Source organism: Syngnathus leptorhynchus, chromosome 3 (assembly GCF_054491065.1).
Source record: "Syngnathus leptorhynchus isolate UIUO chromosome 3, UIUO_Slep, whole genome shotgun sequence".
Classification (NCBI taxonomy): Eukaryota; Metazoa; Chordata; class Actinopteri; order Syngnathiformes; family Syngnathidae; genus Syngnathus; species Syngnathus leptorhynchus.
This window is the reverse complement of record NC_141197.1, coordinates 5,223,116-5,243,587: the sequence shown is the minus strand read 5'-3', so window position 1 is coordinate 5,243,587 and position 20,472 is coordinate 5,223,116. Positions and strand designations below refer to the sequence as shown.

Here is a 20,472-nt window from a genome sequence, read left to right as displayed (position 1 = left end):
CATCCCTAACAGCCAAAAGAATTTCCTGAATAAGGTCCTGTCGGCTCAGAGAACTGCCCCTCCCAATACTTTTAACTGCAGACACAGAGTCACTACACACCAAGAAATTACAATTTACAAGTTGCTCCGCCCATTGCACTGCCATCAGGATAGCAGCCAATTCCACAGTAAACACACTTAGATTGTCTGATGTTCTCCTACATGACTTTGCATTTAATTTACTTATGTAAAATGCTGCCCCTGTAGCCCCAGTTCCCTGGTCCTTTGAACCATCTGTAAAGGCTATTATATGGTCAGTGTAGTTCTCCACCACCCTGCATTGAAACTCATGCACCAGATTTGCCTCTTTTTCCCTTAACTTGACTTCAAGCAGCTTTAGATCAACCTCTGGGGCCCTCAGCTGCCACAGAGGAGTCACTGGCCACAATACCACTGGGCAGAAATTCATGCCGTAAACAGCCACCTCTTGCGCCACTGTCTCCCCAGTCCACCCAAAGCTTTCCCCTCTCCCTGCCCCTCTCTCCCAGCTTGCCTGAAATGCCGACTTAACTGGATGGTCATCCCCTTGGCACCTCAGGCTAACCCAGTAATTAGCCTGGAGCTGCTTCCTTCTAAAACTGAGTGGCATTTCTCCTACCTCCACTTGCAATGAGCACACTGGAGAAGACCTCACAGCCCCTGTGCGAACCCTCAATGCTGCCGCTTGAACTACATCCAGCCTAGCTAACTGGGACTTTGACACAGACCCATAAACCACGCCCCCATACTCTATCCTGGATCTTATCAAGGATACATATATCTGCCTCAAAGATGACTTACTTGCTCCCCACTCTGTTCCAGCCAGACATCTCATTACATTTAAAACTTTCTTAGATTTATCAATCACGTATGTAATGTGGTCCCTCCACGTGATCCTTACATCAAAAAATACTCCCAGAAACTTAAAACACTTTACCTTCTCCAGGCTGTTTCCATACAGCTGCACCTGCATACTCTCCTCAAACTTCCTTCTAGTAAAAAACGTACATTTAGTCTTATCTACAGAGAATCTAAAACCCCATTTCCTTCCCCAATTCTCTACCTGCGTTACAGCTTCCTGCACTTTCTTCACAATATGTTTCATATATTTTCCCCTCTTCTACAAACCCACATCGTCTGCAAACAATGACTTGCCTACTCCTGGGTGCAGGTCTGTAAAAACATCATTAATCATTACATTGAACAATAATGGGCTTATCACACTTCCCTGCGGGATCCCATTTTTAACAAAGCACCTCCTGGAGATTTCTAGGCCTATCTTAACCTGAATACTTCTGTTACTTAAAAACTCTATTACCCAATTAAACATACTTCCACCCACCCCCAGTAAGTGCAACTTTATCAAAAGACCGTCCACCCACAGCATATCATACGCTTTCTCTACATCTAAAAACACTGCCGCAACCGTCTCTTTCCTTACCTGAGCTGTCCTGATTTCATGCTCCAAGCATACCAGTGAATCAGTAGTATTTCTCCCTTTTCTAAATCCACTCTGACAGATGGCCATCAGTCCTCTTTCCTCCATAAAATGTATCAGTCTCTCATTCACCAGTCTCTCCATTAATTTACCCATATGCGATGTTAAGGCTATAGGCCCATAATTTGCCGGATTGCTTGCATCTTATAACCGCTTCTTTCCACCCTGATGGGATCTTCCCCTCCTCCCAGACTTTATTATACAAGTTCAACAACTTCCGCAATCCCACATCCCTTAAATGCCTTAACATGATATAACAAACACCATCTTTACCCGGAGCCGAGTTCTTACATTTAGCCAGTGTTCAATTCCCCTACTGTGAATGGGACATTATACTTATCTTCCAATAAACCTTTCTTGTGAAAAGCCCCTGCATACACACCTTTAGTTTCCTCTCTGCCCCTACTCTCTTCCTCTGCCAGGTTATTGGGACTATGTACTTTGCTCAGAGTGTTCACCATCATTTCTGCCTTTTCCACATTTGTTATAGCTATCTGGCCCCCATCCAAGAGGATTGGGTAACCCCACTCCCTCCTATTACCTCCCATTTTTCTAATCATCCCCCACACTTCACCTATTGTGGTTGTGCTCCCAATAGAACTACAGTACCCCCTCCAATACGCCCTTTTCGTTTCTCTGATAGTCCTCCTGACCACTGCCTGCATCCTCTTATACTCAATCAGATGTTGGCAATTATGAGTCCTCTTCAGTACTCTTAAAGATCTATTTCTGTTCTTAACTACCTCTCCACACTTATCATTCCACCATGGAACTGCCTTCCTCTTATTCCTGCCTGTACTTTTGGGTATTGTAGACTCTGCCGCCAGAAGAATAAACTGCCGCACCTCTAATTCATATTCCTCCACATCACTAGGTTCTCGCCCTGCACTGAGAAATGCATCACTCACTACCCCAAAAGTTTCCCAGTTGGCCTTACTGAACACCCACCTTCCACTCCTATCCTCTACATTCAACGCCACACTAACGTCCATTTTACACAGAATTGGATAGTGATCACTCCCTATGGTCCCTCTTTCATATACCTCCCATTCACACCTCGGCGCCAGTCTACCAGACACTAAAGTAAGATCTAATACGGATTCCTTTCCAGTTCTTACATCTATCCTAGTCTTTCTACCATCGTTAACACACACTAAGTTTCTACCATTCAACATCTCCTCGATTACCTTCCCATTATTATCAGTTTTTTCCCCTCCCCATAATGTATTATGAGCGTTAAAATCCCCGCACCATATAACACTATCACCATCCTGTCCCTCTACCTTCTCCAACTCATTCAACTTCAGCTGCTTACTTGGATTATAATAGTTTATTATCCCTACTTTCCTCCTGCCCGCCCAAACTTCCACCACCACATACTCCTGCTCTGCCCCTCGACCCACTACCCTATATGGCACTCCCTTCCTTACAAATGTTGCACACCCCCCTCCATTCCCGTGGTCTCTATCCCTCCTGAAGACAACATAGTCAGTCAATACGAAATCCAGGTTAGGTCTTAACCATGTCTCCTGTACACATATAATATCAGGCTTCACACTCCTGCTGTCAATAAATTTCTTAAAATCTTGGCCATTCGCTACCAAACTCCTAGCATTCCATTGCAAGAGTAACATAATCAGTAGATTATCCTACACTACCTGCTTCCTGGTTTGGCTGTCCATTCAGCCCCTCCCTTATCTCCTCCCACTTTAGTCCTACCAAGCCTAGATGTTGAATAGCAGCCTTTGTGATGATTTGAATCCTCTCACTCTTGGACTTAACCTCAGCCGTAGCATTAATTACCCCTGCAATGAATATAACCAGCTCCTTCTTCTCTCCCTGTGCCCTGGACTCCTTTTCCCTGCTTGTTTCCTGCCTCTGGCTCCCAGCATTCACTGAGCCGACCTCCACTCCGACCTTCCCTCCACCATTCCTCTCCGTTCCCCCCACCCGTCTGGCTGTCTCAGCATAGGATACTTTGTCCTTCACCTTTATATTCTGAATCTCCGCCTCCCTTCTCATCACTTCACATCCCCAGTACACTGTGCTGTGCTTCCCACCACAATTGCAGCATTTTGGACTCACTCCCTCACCACACCCCCCATACTCATGGTCTCCCCCACACTTAGCACATCTATTGACCCCTCTACAGAACTTTGCCACATGTCCAAACTTCTGACACTTAAAACACCTCATTGGCTTCTGCACATACTCTCTCACTCTGTACCTCATGAATCCGAGATACACCTCCTCAGGTATCTCCTTCGAACTGAATAGCACTAGCACAGACTCAGTGACACTTTTCTCAACTCCCCTAGTCAACCGCTGTGCACCCTGCACCACATCACACTTCATCTTGAGGCTCCTCACAAGCTCCTTCACATCCATAGACACTGGAATCCCATATATCACACCTTTACTTCCTTCTCCTCCCACCCTCGCCACCTTTTCCACCACACTCTTCCCAACTACTTGCAGCCTTCGAGCTTTTGCAACCTGCTCTTCAGAGGTACACACAAGCAACAGATTGCCGTCATTCAACACTTTCGCAAACTCCACCTCTCCAACTTGTTTTCCAATTACTTTGGTCAATTTAACTGGATCCATACCCTTCACTCCACCCTCTCCTTCAAACCTCACTACAACCCTCCATTTCTCCTCTTTCCTCTGCCTTTCCGCAACTTCCCTGAGACGCTTCACTCCCCTACTCCCCACCATTTCCCAACTCCCACTCCCCTCCTCTTCCTTATCCCCCTCATCCATACCCCAACTACTATCTTCCTGTGACCCAGCCATGGCCAGAGAAGAGAATAATAGCAGGCGTAATGTGTTATGGCGCAATTTATTTATTTATTTATTTATTTATTTTTTTATCCCCTCAGCCCAGCGCCGCCATAACTGGCTCGCTACCTTCGAAATATTTAAAGCCTAGGTTCTTTTTGAAGAATTTCCATACAAGTTTTGTGCAGTTCCAAGCAAACGCTCCTCGAATACGTGTCAGTGCCTCAGAGTAAGTCGTTTTGGCGCGGTCCCAGCCAACTCGGCGAATATTTTCTAAGTGCCACCGGCTCTGCGTGGCTATGGCGTCCGACCAGCGCCGGTTCTGCAGCCGGCCTCGAATGACGAAAAATAACGGTCTCCGCCTGGAGGTCAACGCCAACTTGGCAAATATTTTCTAAGTGCCACCGGCCCGTCCGAGCTTTGGCGTCCGCCCAGCGCCGGTTCCGCAGCCGGCCTCGAATGACGAAAAATAATGGTCTCTGCCTGGAGGTCAACGCCAACTTGGCGAATATTTTCTAAGTGCCACCGGCCCTGCCGAGCTTCGGCGTCCGACCAGCGCCGGTTCCGCAGCCGGCCTTGAATGACGAAATATAACGGTCTCCGCCTGGAGATCAACGCCAACTTGGCGAATATTTTCTAAGTGCCACCGGCCCTGCAAAGCTCTGGCGTCCGCCCAGCGCCGGTTCTGCAGCCGGCCTCGAATGACGAAAAATAACAGTCTCCGCCTGGAGGTCCCCGCCAACTCGGCGAATATTTTCTAAGTGCCACCGGCTTTGCGTGGCTATGGGGTCCGCCCAACGCCGGTTCCCGGGTCGAACCCGGATGACGAAAAATGTCGGTCTCCGCCCGGAGCTCCCAGCCAACTCGGCGAATATTTTCTAAGTGCCACCGGTCCTGCCGAGCTTCAGCGTCCGATCAGCGCCGGTTCTGCAGCCGGCCTTGAATGACGAAAAATAACGGTCTCCGCCTGGAGGTCAACGCCAACTTGGCAAATATTTTCGAAGTGCCACCGGCCCGTCCGAGCTTTGGCGTCCGCCCAGCGCCGGTTCCGCAGCCGGCCTTGAATGACAAAAAATAACGGTCTCCGCCTGGAGCTCAACGCCAACTTGGCAAAAAATTTCTAAGTGCCCACGGCTCTGCCGGGCTTTTGCGTCCGACCCGCGCCGGTTCTGCAGCTGGCCTCAAATGACGCAAAACCAGCCTCTCCCCCTGGAGGTCAACGCCAACTTGGCGAAAATTTTCTAAGTGCCTACGGCCCTGCCGAGCTTTGGCGTTCGCCCAGCGCTGGTTCCGCAGTCGGCCTTGAATGACGAAAAATAACGGTCTCCGCCTGGAGCTCACAGCCAACTTGGCGAAAAATTTCGAAGTGCCTACGGCTCTGCCGGGCTTGTGCGTCCGACCCGCGCCGGTTCTGCAGCCGGCCTCAAATGACGCAAAACCAGCCTCTCCCCCTGGAGCTCACTTGGCGAAAATTTTCTAAGTGCCTACGGCTCTGCCGGGCTTGTGCGTCCGCCCCGCGCCGGTTCGGCGGTCTGCCTCAAATAACGCAAAACCAGCCTCTCCCCCTGGAGGTCACAGCCAAAGGCGAAAAATTTCTAAGTGCCTACGGCTCTGCGGGGCTTGTGCGTCCGCCTCGCGCCGGTTCGGCGGTCGGCCTCAAATAACGCAAAATCAGCCTCTCTCCCTGGAGCTCACCGCCAATTTGGCGAAATCTTTCTAAGTTCTACTCGAGGTACCAGGGGGTGGGGTACCCGGGCTAAAGTGCAGTACCTTTTTTGGTCTTCAGGTGCGCCAGAGTAAAATGAAATGGTCCCACTAGTCAGTGTACTCATCGACTTTCCCCCCGTTTTCCAAAACACCTCCAGAACGAGTATGGAGGAGATGGGGCTGCTCTCCTCTACGGCAGTGAAAACCCCGTCCTTGACAGCCCGAAGGTCGGATAGCGACCTGGAAAGCGCCGTAGCACGCGCTGGAGGCGGGCACTTCGAAAAAATGGCAAAGTGTCACTTTGGCGAAAAAATGACTGTCACCTTTCGAAAAAACGACTAAGTGCCACATCTCGAAAAAATGACAAAGTGCCACATCTCGAAAAAATGACAAAGTGCCACATCTCGAAAAAATGACAAAGTGTCACCTCTCGGAAAAAATGGCAAAGTGTCGCCTCTCCGAAAAAATAATAAAGTGCCACCTCTCCAAAAAAATAACAGAGTGCCACCTCTGCGAAAAAATGACAAAGTGTCAACTGCGAATGGGGTCCATCCAAGGAAGGAGCGTAACGGCCGCCTCCTTAAACACAGGCCGAGAGCGAATACTCCGCTTACAAGGAAAGCTCCGTGGAGGACGGCCGCCTCCTTAAACACAGGCCGAGAGCGAGCGCTCCGCATCCAAGGAAAGCTCCGTGGAGGACGGCCGCCTCCTTAAACACAGGCCGAAAAATGACAAAGTGTCAACTGCGAATGGGGTCCATCCAAGGAAAGAGCGTAACGGCCGCCTCCTTAAACACGGGCCGAAAAATGACCGAGTGTCAACTGCGAATGTTGTCCATCCAAGGAAGGAGCGTAACGGCCGCCTCCTTAAACACGGGCCGAAAAATGACCGAGTGTCAATTGCGAACGTTATCCATCCAAGGAAGGAGCGTGACGGCCGCCTCCTTAAACACGGGCCGAAAAATGACCAAGTGTCAACTGCGAACGGGGTCCATCCAGAGAGGAGCGTGAGGGCCGGCTCCTTAAACACAGGCCGAGTTTCGCCCCGGACGGGCCGTCTTCTCCCGGCGCCCGCCCGCGTATGCCCCCCATCCCCGGTCGTCCGTCTGCTCCCGGCGGGCCTCCGAGTACCCCCTCACCCAACTGACGGACTGGCACTCATGACCCGCCTTGGTAGGGCCCCCATCGGCCTCGGCTTGCCGACGTCGGGTGGACGGTTTCTACCCACTGCGGGTCGCACTCCAGCGCCGCGGCCGCCGCGCGAGCGTGCGTCCCCGGCGCGCGAAGACCTCTGCGAAGACACGAAAGTATAGTTTGCGAATGTGGTGCATGCAAGGAAGTGGAGGACGGCCGTTTCCTTAAACACAGGCCGAAAAATGACAAAGTGTCATCTGCGAATGTTGTTCATCCAAGTAAGGAGCGTAACGGCCGCCTCCTTAAACACGGGCCGAAAAATGACCAAGTGTCAACTGCGAATGGGGTGCATCCAAGGAAGGAGCGTAACGGCCGCCTCCTTAAACACGGGCCGAAAAATGACCAAGTGTCAACTGCGAATGGGGTCCATCCAAGGAAGGAGCGTGACGGCCGCCTCCTTAAACACGGGCCGAAAAATGACCGAGTGTCAACTGCGAACGTTATCCATCCAAGGAAGGAGCGTGACGGCCGCCTCCTTAAACACGGGCCGAAAAATGACCGAGTCTCAACTGCGAATGGGGTCCATCCAAGGAAGGAGCGTGACGGCCGCCTCCTTAAACACGGGCCGAAAAATGACAGAGTGTCAACTGTGAATGTTCTCCATCCAAGGCAGGAGCGTGAGGGCCGGCTCCTTAAACACAGACCAAGTTTCGCCCCGGACGGGCCGTCTTCTCCTGGCGCCCGCCCGCGTACGCCCCCCATCCCCGGTCGACCGTCTGCTCCCGGCGGGCCTCCGAGTACCCCCTCACCCAACTGACGGACTGGCACTCATGACCCGCCTTGGTAGGGCCCCCATCGGCCTCGGCTCGCCGACGTCGGGTGGACGGTTCCTACCCACTGTTAGAGATGTTCCGACTCTAACTTACTGTGCAAGAACAACACAGGAGACAGTATGCCCTTTGAACACTTGCACGTGGAGAACTTGTTCGTCATTGTAGATACAACAATGTCCGAACAAATTCTGCAAGTGGAGAATTTGTTCGTTGCTGTTGACACAGCACTGTCCGAACAAAGTCTGCCGCTGCACCCATGCAAGAGAGTATTTATTGAGAAAAGAAGGGTGGGGGTGACAATTTACATGTGTGGTGGCCAAGGTGGGGGTTGAAACACCTGGCCTCTGATCACATCATAGCGGGGGATGTTTTACGATGTTGAGTAGACAAAACAACTTTGATTGCGTCTTCTACAATTGGTCAATCAGTGCAAAGGATCTTAGCACTTTGTTCTACTCCTTTGTTAAGACAGGACAAGCTTAGGTCAATCACCACTGATTACATTCCAACATAATATGATCAACCTAATCTATTCAACCCTAACATATCCCTCCTGTTTATCATATGATGTTGTCAGGAAAAACAAACAAAAAAAAAAAAACAAACACACAGAAACAGCGTATCATTGCAATCTACGTAGATCAATTTTAGTGTGTGAGTGAAAAACCTGCGGCAAGATGTTATAATGCAGGAAAAGTCTCACACGGTCCCTCTGCCTTAGGCGACCAGAATGTTACCAATAACAACAGTCAAGACAAAAATTGCTCGTGATTGTTCAGCCGTCGGGGGCTTGGCACGCCCACTGTTGGAGGGTGAGCACAATTCTCACCCCCTCTGCAGCACTGCTTCGTCGGGGGAGAACCTGGAAGTGTCTGCCGTGTGGTTGTCGTCTTCAGTGGCCAGGGTAGACTACCTGGCCACCAAGGGGGAAGAGGATTATTCTGCCTCTATTTGAATTGGGGGCGGGGACGCTGTCGATGGTGGATCTGCTTCCTTGCTGGAACCGTCGTGTTGCAGCCATCAAGTCCAGAACCATCCCCAGACAGGATCATGAGAGTCAAAGGTCACAACAGTCCTGCGTCGACGTGCAGAAGAGTTGCGTGCTGTCGTCAGCTGATGATGTTGTATCCTGTAGGTGTGGTCTGTCACCCACACTGGTGCAGACACTTGTCCAGTTGGCGGGCAGCATCGGACAACCACTTGAAATGGCTCTCTCATCCTGACACTTAGCAGTGACATCCAAAGCTCCCATCCAGTGTCCTCCTGGAGAGCAGTCATCGTTGATGCATTTGTGGGTCTTGTTTCCTTGGATGTAACATGTATAGTTCACTTCAGCTGGTCTCTCTGTGTAGGCCACTTGCGGCAACGTTCGTCCTTTAACAGTTGCGTTGACATTAATCCAAAAGAGTTTGATCACAGGTTCTTTTCTGTGAGTCCAATAAAATCCATGTGCATGATTTGGAATGGGTAAGATGGTTTTGGAAACGAGCCTCTCTTAGGTCTCATGTTTCCTTGTGGATTATGTTTTACACAAACAGGACATGCTTTACAAAAAAAAAAATTAAGTAAGCATCTGAACCAAAGGTAGTGAATTGACCTACACAAACAGGACATGCTTTACAAAAAAAAATTAAGCATCTGAACCAAAGGTAGTTAATTGACCTCATCCCTCCTGTCGACACATGGCAAGGCCCATGTGTCGCAATTGCTGCTGCCTTAAAAAGTGTTTAGAAGCGTGTGTGGGTCAAGCACATTAGGTGCAGATTCGCCAATCAATTTTATTGGTCCTTTTGGACCGGAAAAACAGGAGTCTTGCAAGGCCTCAATGCAGGATTAAATTTACCCTTCAACAAAATTACTAGCCTGTGTATTACCGTTGGTTTTTGCTAGTACTGTTTTTTTTGTTTTTTTTTTTCAATTTATCCTACCATTCACACTCTCAACCACACAACTTTCATGCAAACAGCTCGGAAAAACAGGCAAAAAAAGAATCTACGCCCTTCTTCAATTAAGAAAAAGAAGCTCTGTCTTTTTTTTTTTTTCAACCTGTTCCTTCCACTGGGACTCCAACCCAAGCTGTTCTTTGGCTCGGAAAAACGTACAAAGAAAAATCTACGCTCTTCTTTGAATCACAAAAAAGAAGCTCTGTGTTCCTTAGCACGTTCCTTCCACTGGGACTCCAACCCAAGCCAGATCCCGCAGCTTGGAAGAACAGACAAAGAAGAATCTACGCACCTCTTCAATGAATGAAAAGGAAGCTCTGTTTTCCTTAGTCTGTTCCTTCCACTGGGACTCTAACCCAAGCTGTTCTTTGCCTGGACAAACCAAACCGTAAACTTCATAGCTCGGACAAACCAAAGCCGTATATCTTGTGCACCTTTAATTTTTTACGCGTATCTCATAGCTCGGACAAGCCAAACTGTAAACTTCACAGCTCGGACAAACCAAACCGTAAATTTCACAGCTCGGACAAACCAAAGCCGTATATCTTGTGCACCTTTACGCGTTTACACTTAGGGCTTTAACTTACTTGTCCCCTGGTTCGTTGCACGTTCGGATTCCGTCAATCCACTGCTGTTCGACGAAGGCAGACCTTAGATGCTGGCCCAGCGAAGAATTTACTTGCCAGGTCTTTTCTTTACCAGGTCCTCCTAATGGACGCTGGCTTGTCGACAATGCAGCACGTCGTCCTCCGTCGATCAGCAGTGGGTATGTTGGATCCGGGTCACGGCACCAAAATGTTAGAGATGTTCCGACTCTAACTTACTGTGCAAGAACAACACAGGAGACAGTATGCCCTTTGAACACTTGCACGTGGAGAACTTGTTCGTCATTGTAGATACAACAATGTCCGAACAAATTCTGCAAGTGGAGAATTTGTTCGTTGCTGTTGACACAGCACTGTCCGAACAAAGTCTGCCGCTGCACCCATGCAAGAGAGTATTTATTGAGAAAAGAAGGGTGGGGGTGACAATTTACATGTGTGGTGGCCAAGGTGGGGGTTGAAACACCTGGCCTCTGATCACATCATAGCGGGGGATGTTTTACGATGTTGAGTAGACAAAACAACTTTGATTGCATCTTCTACAATTGGTCAATCAGTGCAAAGGATCTTAGCACTTTGTTCTACTCCTTTGTTAAGACAGGACAAGCTTAGGTCAATCACCACTGATTACATTCCAACATAATATGATCAACTTAATCTAGGTCAATCACCACTGATTACATTCCAACATAATATGATCAACCTAATCTATTCAACCCTAACACCCACTGCGGGTCGCACTCTAGCGCCCCGGCCGCCGCGTGAGCGTGCGCTCCCCGCGCCGCCCCCGCAGGCCCCGGTGCGACCGTACTGCGGCGAGACCAAGACGACCCGGAAAAACCATCCCACCCAGCCACGATCCACGGAGTCCGAGCGAGCGGCCCGAGTGGCGGGCGCCGCACGTGCGAGCATCCGCCGGCCGCGCCGGTCCTTCCGCGAATGTCGTTTCTCAAACCCTCCGGCTTGATAGCGGCGGCACCACGGGAAGCCGTCCACACCGTCCGACCTCTATCCGAAAAGCCTTCCCGACCAACCGCGGTCGCGGGGGCGTCTGTCGCTCCGCATCGGGGGGGCGTATGGCTTCCGCGCTGCGGGCTCGGGGGTCCGCAACGGCTGAGTCTGACTCGGCTGGGGCGCAGCTTCCCTCCCGGCCGTCAGCAACAGTGCCGATCGCGCCTGCCACCAGCCCCCTCCCCGATGGTTTCGTCGGCGCCGGCCAGGCCGCGCGCGCGACGCCTCGCAGCTGGCCGCAGCGGGCCGCACCGACCGGGTCCGACCCGGCCGGGGCGCAGAGTCCCGTCTGGGTGACAGCCGTGGCGCGGAGCGCTGGCCGCCGTCCGCCTTCGTTCCCTGAGGGCTCCGTACAGCGAAACTGCGAATGGCTCATTAAATCAGTTATGGTTCCTTTGATCGCTCCATAGTTACTTGGATAACTGTGGCAATTCTAGAGCTAATACATGCAAACGGGCGCCGACCTCCGGGGACGCGCGCATTTATCAGACCCAAAACCCACGCGGTGCCCGGGCGCGCGGGCCCAGGGGTCGCGTCGGCGTCCGCGCCGCGCCGCCGCCCTCCGCGCGTCCAGCCCGGCCTCCCTTGGTGATCCTCGATAACTTCCAGCCGATCGCCGGCCCTCCGCGGCGGCGACGTCTCATTCGAATGTCTGCCCTATCAACTTTTGATGGTACTTTCTGCGGCTACCATGGTGACAACGGGTAACGGGGAATTAGGGTTCGATTCCGGAGAGGGAGCCTGAGAAACGGCTACCACATCCAAGGAAGGCAGCAGGCGCGCAAATTACCCACTCCCGACACGGGGAGGTAGTGACGAAAAATAACAATACAGGACTCTTTCGAGGCCCTGTAATTGGAATGAGCACAGTCCAAACCCTTGGGCGAGAACCCATTGGAGGGCAAGTCTGGTGCCAGCAGCCGCGGTAATTCCAGATCCAATAGGGTATCTTAAAGTTGCTGCAGTTAAAAAGCTCGTAGTTGGACCTCGGGACGCGAGCTGATGGTCCGCCGCGAGGCGTGCACCCGTCTGTCCCGGCCCCTGCCTCTCGGTCCGCCCCCGGGATGCCCTTGACTGGGTCTCCCGCCCGAAGCGTTTACTTTGTGTTTAATTTGAGTGTTCAAAGCAGGCCAGCGCCGCCTTGCATACCGCAGCTAGGAATGATGGAATAGGACCCTGGTTCTATTTTGTGGGTTTTCCCTCCTGAACTGGGGCCATGATTGAGAGGGACGGCCGGGGGCATTCGTATTGCGCCCCTAGAGGTGAAATTCTTGGACCGGCGCAAGACGGGCCAGGGCGAAAGCATTTGCCAAGAATGTTTTCATTAATCAAGAACGAAAGTCGGAGGTTCGAAGACGATCAGATATATATACGGCAAGCGGGGGTGCGGGTCTCCGGCGTCGCCCCCCAAGCGTTCATAGCGACGTCGCTTTTTGATCCTTCGATGTCGGCTCTTCCTATCATTGTGAAGCAGAATTCACCAAGCGTTGGATTGTTCACCCACTAATAGGGAACGTGAGCTGGGTTTAGACCGTGGTGAGACAGGTTAGTTTTACCCTACTGATAATGTGTCCTCGCAATAGCAATCCTGCTCAATACGAGAGGAACCGCAGGTTCAGACATTTGGTGCGTGTGCTTGGCTGAGGAGCCAATGGGGCGAAGCTACCATCTGCGGGATTATGGCTGAACGCCTCTAAGTCAGAATCCCGCCTAGACCCGGTGATACCATTAGCGCCGCGGCACTCCGGTTGGTCCAGCGATAGCCAGCCGGCGTCCGACGCCCCGGTCCGCAGAGCCGTACGATACTGGCCCGGGGTGCTCCATGATGACTGTGGGGCATCCCACTCCCGGTAAACGATATAGCATGTTTGAGAAGAGCCCGGTGCTAAATGACTTGCATACGACCTGATTCTGGGTCAGGGTCTCGTAAGTAGCAGAGCAGCTACCTCGCTGCGATCTATTGAGAGACAGCCCTCGATCCAACCTTTTGTCGGCCGGTGTCACCTCCGGGGGCCGGTTTGGCATCCCTCCCGCCGGGGTAGGCAGCTACCAGGGGAGTCGTCCGACTCTGAAGAATTGTTTGAATAAAAGGTTGGAAAAAAAAAACGTTATGCCGACATTTGTTATTTTGGGGGGCACCAACTCATATAACAACGTAAAACACGTATACATATTGTCATATAAAGCAGTTAACCAAATGTCAGATTTTTATGTTTTGATTGGCGAATATAAAAACAAGGAATAAAACACCAGACAAGTTATTATATAAATGTTTAATGATAATAATAATAATAATAATAATAATAATAATAAAAGTACATCTCAAACCAGCAATCTAAATCTAATGTGAAACTGTAGTCGATATATTGGATAACAATATTTAGGCATATATATGCATACAAGTTATTTAAAACCTACAATGCTTCGGAGTTTACGTATATCGAGTAATCCAGGAAGTGTTAAGTGTTAGCGTATCGAGGCGTGTATCATTATGAAGCAGTGACGTCATCGATGACAGACGAGGCATCGTCTGCTCGACGGGTGCCGTGATTGGCTGACACAAACGAGGCTTCGGCTGCTTGACGGGTGCCGTGATTGGCTGACACATAAAAGCGGCCAGCGTCCCCCTGTCTTGCCCGCACAATTCGAGTTTCTATGCTACAATACGAGATTTTTTGCAAACGAACCGTTTTCATGGAGCTTGCGAGAAAAAGGAAACATTCTCCCACATTTTGATCTCCATCCATCCGATCCCTCACCCCTATCCTCCGGTGTTCCCCAGGGCTCTGTCCTAGGCCCTATCCTGTTCATCATCTACCTCCTCCCACTTGGTCTCATATTCCGTAAATACGACATCAATTTTCACTGCTATGCAGACGACACCCAGCTCTATGTATCCTCCAAACCCTCTTCCACCTTCCCACCCTCCTCCCTCTGTGCGTGTCTACAGGACATCAAAACTTTCTTCCCCTCCAATTTCCTCAAAATGAACAGCGACAAAACTGAGACAGTTCTCATTGGGTCCAACTCCATACTCTCCGAGCAACCCAGTTTCACCCTCACCATCGACAACTCCCCCGTTGGAATGTAGACTAGAATTATTAACTTTTTTAAAACCTTTTACCTTTCCTTGACTCTGAAAAGTGTAACCATTCAGTTGTTGAAACTTTCCAAATGATGTGGAAACATTCTTGCTTAGTTAGTCATCTAAAATACTCCAGTAGTTTCTGTTTCCACGAGTGTAAATAAAACTTTTATAGAGGCAAACCACCTTTGAGCAACACGCTCGCTTTTATTGGCATCAAACGTACACTTCCCGACTCCCTTTCCACAAGCCGTGCAGCCAACATGAACCTCCCCCAGCCTCCCGTAATAACCCTGCTATGCGCGCAGGCGCACCCCACATTCTATATACTACCGTATATGACATCTCCCCCTTTTAGCGTGTTATTCCCATAACATCTTAAGAATACTTAAACTAAACTAGAAAGTGCAATAGGATGACCCTATAAATATAATAAATCACATTTCAATTCTTTTAGAACCAAATCTTTAAACAATAAACAATATAAACATGGGCATCCATGATACCATCAACCATTTCAGCAATCACAAACATTTCTCTTTTTTCACGTAACCATACTGTAAATCATATCTGGACGACCTACAGATCAAGTCTGTTGGCTGGCTTACTCAGTCGTCCTGATCGTGTCACTGTTTGACCAGATGGTGGTGTTGCCGGTGTAGCCACACTCTGACTGACAGGAACAGTCTCTAACCTGGTGGCTGGGTCAGAGTGTGGGTCTGTCCCTGAGCATTCACCAGGTGCTGCTGAGGTGAGCTGGGTAGCCACCCTGGCTGGAGGTGGCGGCGAGTCCGCCTCAGCTTCGCTCCCTGCGGTGTCCTGATGACGAAGGACCTTGGGGTAGGGTTCTCGCTGGTGACCACAGCGGGAGAAGTCCAAGTCTTTTCGTGGTCTAACTTTGAGAGAACGGCGTCACAGGGCTGGTAGAATTCTAGCCCCAAGACGGCGATTGAAATAGAAAGCCTGTTTTTCTTTCCCCTCTTTGCCCTTTTGTTGAACAGCTGCTTTGCTGGGCCACCTTGGGTTGAGGTTCTTCTCGAGAGTGGGAAGGGTGGTTTGGAGTCTCCTCCTCATTATAAGCTCAGCTGGACTGTAGCCCGTAGACAAGCACGGAGTAGATCTGTAGCTCAGTAGAGCCAGCCAAGGCTCGTCCTGTTTAAGGATTTTCTTTGCCGTCTGTACGGCTCTCTCTGCGTGTCCATTACCTTGTGGGTGATGCGGGCTTGATGTGGAATGTTTTATGTCTAGACGCCTCGCCCACTCCTTGAACTCTGCGCTTGAGAATTGCAGTCCGTTATCAGTTACGGCCTCGTCGGGGATCCCTAATCTCGCCAGGACGGGCTGCAGCTTTTGGATAACTTGTGCTGTGGTAGTTGCGGTCAGGTGGAGAAACTCAATGAACCTAGAATAGTAGTCTGATACTACCAGGTAGTTGTGGTGCTGGTACTTACAGAGGTCCATTGCGACTTCATCCAGGGTCAGTCTGGTAGCGGTGTGGACAGGAGAGGTTCTTTTTGCTGGGGACTCCTATGCTCACAGCACCCCTCGCACGACCCCACCAGCTGTTTTAGCTCAATAGTGAGACCAGGCCATCACACTGATGACTTCGCTCTCTCCCGACACTTTATTATAATCTGGTGTCCTTGATGTATTTTGCCAAGGATCTCCTTCCTCAGTTGTTTTGGCATGACGATCCTGCTCCCTCCATTATGCTCTGACAGTTCTCCTTTCAGGGGAGCGTACTCCCTTGCCTCAATCGGCACGGCAGCCCAGTGCTCAGGCCAACCGTTCTTGATGAGTCTGATGACTGTCAGCAGCTCAGTCTCGGCTACTGTTGCTGCTCTGATCTCGTCCATCTTGCTGGGGGATGCTGGGATTCCTCCCGCTACGCTAACCACATAGCTAGCCACCTCACCTTGTTTCTTAATGTCTCTTTGTGAGCTCGACAGTGGGCTGCGTGAAAGGGTGTCTGCTACAAACATTGTCTTACCCGAGGCATATTCCCCCACTGTGTTGAATCGCATGAGCCTCATGAGGAGACGTTGGCACCGGAGGGGAACACTGTCGAGGCTGCGAGTGTTTATAAGGGGCACGAGGGGCTTGTGGTCAGTTATTAGCTTAAACTGACCCAGTCCGCTGAGGTACCGGTCAAACTTCTCGCATGCTCACACGCCAGCCAGTACCTCTTTTTCTATCTGGGCGTAGCGCGTTTCTGCTTCGGTGAAGCACCTTTAACAGTACACCACAGGTTTCCACTGCTTGCCATGAAATTGAAATAGCACGCCTCCTACTCTGTAACTGCTTGCGTCAGCAAACACGGCTGTGGGCTTGCTCACGTCGTAGAAAGCGAGTACCGGTGCTGTTGTCAAAAGCTGTTTGATCCGTTCAAAAGGCGTTTGTTGAGCTTGTCCCTAAGTCCATGCATTCTTGTGTTTTAGGAGATCATACAGGGGTGCTACTATTGTTGAGAGGTCTGGGACATACCTACCATGGTAGTTTACCATTCCCAGCACTCTTCTCAACTCTTGCACATCTGTGGGCGGGGTGAGCTGCCGGATAGCCTCCACTTTCTCTGGATCATAGCGGATCCCGGATCGGTCGATAATGTGTCCAAGAAACCGCAGCTGACTCTGCCTAATGGAGCACTTCTCTCGATTCAGCTTCAGGCCTGCTGTCTCTATGCACCGCATCACCTTCTTCAGGTGACTGTCATGCTCCTTTTCTGTGGCCCCATCGACTAAAATGTCGTCCATGAAAATCTCGACGTTTTCTAGTCCATCCAAAGTCTCCATCATCTTCCTCTGGAAGATTTCTAGTGCGCTTGTAATACCAAATGGCAGTCGCTTAAAATTAAAACTGCCAAAGGGCGTGATGAAGATGGTGCGCTTACAACTATCTGGATGCAAAGGAATTTGGAAAAATCCGCTTGCAGTGTCCAGGGAAGAGAAGACTGTCACCCCGCTTAGCTTTGCTGTGATCTCGTTGGTAGTGGGCTGGATGTACTGACCTCTTTTAACAGCCTCATTGAGCCTCTTGAGATCCACACAGATCAGGCTTTGCCTGAGTTTTTCAGGACCGGCACCATGGGCGCACACCTGTCAGTCACCCTCTCTATGATGCAGTTTTCTTTCATCCGCCGAAGCTCCTCTTTGACCTTTGGTAGCATAGGGAGGGGTACACGTTGCGCTGTGTAAACAGCATGTGGTTGAGCATCCTCTCTCAGCGTTATTTTCACTGGTTCAGTAATGTCCCATGCTCCCCATATGCTTCCACATGTCCACTGTGGCACTTGTTGCCCACAGTTTCCTCCACTCTTCTCACTAGATTCATAGTCGCTGACATTGGCCTACTGAGTAGGTTGTTTACAGTAAGGCCGCGGATAACGTACGCCGTGAGTGGGTGTGTCTTACCCTTGTGGGTTACAGTGCTCTGGATTTTGCCGAGGCACTGTAGCTTGCCACCTGGACTGTCCAATGGCATATCCGCAGGCTCCAGCGGTCGAAAAGGGATGAGTGAGTGGTAGGTCTCCTCGCAAATGATACTCACATCCGCGCCAGTGTCAATTTTGAAGTTGACTGGTGTGGAACCCATCATTACCTTCACGGCCCACTGATCTGGTGAGCCACCCGACTTTCTCGCAGCCCCCATGAAATACGGATCCGACACTGGCTTCTGCTGTGGCTCCTTCGTTTGTTCTCTGACCTCACTCACTGTTTTCTTGTTCCTACAAACCTTGGCCCAGCGTCCAACCTTGTTGCAGGAGTTACATGTCCACGTTTTAGCTGCGCAGTTCTCCTCTTTGTTATGCCGCGCTTTCCCGCACTGTCCACATTGTCCTCTATTTCCTCCCTTTTCCCTAAAATGGCGGCCTTTGTCCTGATTGCGCTTGTGGGTGACCTCGCGTATTGTCCCCGCTGCCTCACCCTGCATGCTGACATGCGGAGCGACTTCTTCCACCTACCTGACCGTCTCTATGGTCAGCGCTAGTGTCAAGTCATTGGTCAACTGCAATTTACGGGAGACTTCCTTATCGAGGATTCCTACTGCGATCCGGTCACCGATATTCTCATCCTTTGTTATGCCGAAATCACAATGCACAGCGAGGTCGTATAAAGCTCGAATAAAAGTCTCAGCTTTCTCACCCACTCTTTGTACACGCTGATGGAAGCATGCCCGTTCATATATTACATTCCGCCGCGGGACAAAGTAGTCGTCAAACTTTGCTACAACAATTAAAAAAACCCTCATCTTTGTCTGCTGCAAACACAAACGAACGGTAGATATTCTCCGCTTCGCTTCCCATTGCATAGATCAGGCTGCTAGCCTGCAAAGCGCCATCTTCCTTGTCCAATTTGGTCGCAGTTCTGAATCTCACAAAACGCTGCTTCCGATCCGGCCATTCTCTCGGTTTGTCAAAGGAAAAGCTGCTCGGCGGGTTGAACTTTGCCATGGTCCACTTTTACTTCTGACACCATGTAAATAAAATGTTTATAGAGGCAAACCACCTTTGAGCAACACGCTCGCTTTTATTGGCATCAAACATTTACTTCCCGACTCCCTTTCCACAGGCCGTGCAGCCAACATGAACCTCCCCCAGGCTCCCGTAATAACCCTGCTATACGCGCAGGCGCAACCAACATTCCAAATACTACCGTATATGACAACGACCTTGTAAAACAATGAGCTGGGACCCTACGTACTGATTAACCAGTTGCTGAGGTGACCACCAAACATGTCCAATGTCACCCCCACCCTGCTTGTTCTCAATAAATATGCTCTTGCAAAAGACCAAAGGCAGACTTTGTTCGAACATCGCTGTAGCTACAGTAACAAACTAATTCTCCACTTGCAAGTGCTCAAAGGGCATGCTGTCTCCCGTGTGAATCTTGCAAAATAAGTTAGAGTGATGTATAATAATTTCCGCATCACCGATCGAGAGGATTGGGCGAATCTTAGCAATATTACGAAGGTGAAAAAACGCAATTCCGGTTATATTCTTAATGTGCTTTTGAAAGGAGAGCGTTTGGTCAAATATTACCCCGAGATTAGTTACAGTATCACTCTGAGTGATAGTACGGTTATCTATAGTTATAGTGGTTTCCTTAAATACATGTTGATAACGAGCTGGACCGATTATCAACATCTCAGTTTTATCTGGGTTAATATGAAGGAAGTTGAGAGACATCCATTGCTTGAACTCAGCGAGGCACACCTCAAGATTACAACAGTCCCGCGGATCTGTCATTGATAACGGGATATATAAGTGGGTGTCATCCGCGTAACATTGAAAACTAATATTATATTTACGTATTATATCCCCAAGCGGAATCATATAAATATTAAATAAAATTGGTCCTTGTACCGATCCCTGTAGGACACCACACATAACCTTATAGAGCTCAGAGGACGTATTGCCATGGACCACTCGGTGCGTCCTGTCTGATAGATATGAGTGAAACCAGCCTAGTGCTGACCCTGAAATACCAACACAACCTTTAAGACGCTCTAATAAAATATCGAAGTCTACAGTGTCGAATGCAGCACACACGATCGAGTAGTAACAATACCGATGAAGTGTTTGAATCCATAGCTATGAGGAGATCATTAGTCACTTTAGCAAGTGCTGTTTCAGTGTAATGATTAGCTCTAAAACCAGACTGAAAAGATTCAAATCGATTATTAGCGACCATGTAATCAATAAGCTGCTGCGCGACTACTTTTTCAAGAAGTTTTGCTATGAATGGGAGATTTGAAACTGGCCTATAATTACTGAGACAGTCCGGGTCAAGATTTGGTTGCTTAAGTAGCGGTTTAATGATAGCAGTTTTAAAGCCTGTTGGCACTATGCCAGAGGAGACAGA

General features: G+C 49.9%; 1 pseudogene; it reads left to right on the top strand.

Annotated features, from left to right (window-relative positions):
- The first annotated feature begins 11,779 nt into the window (after nt 1-11,779).
- On the top strand, nt 11,780-12,969 carry LOC147058902 (18S ribosomal RNA; annotated as a pseudogene).
- The last annotated feature ends 7,503 nt before the right edge of the window (nt 12,970-20,472 follow it).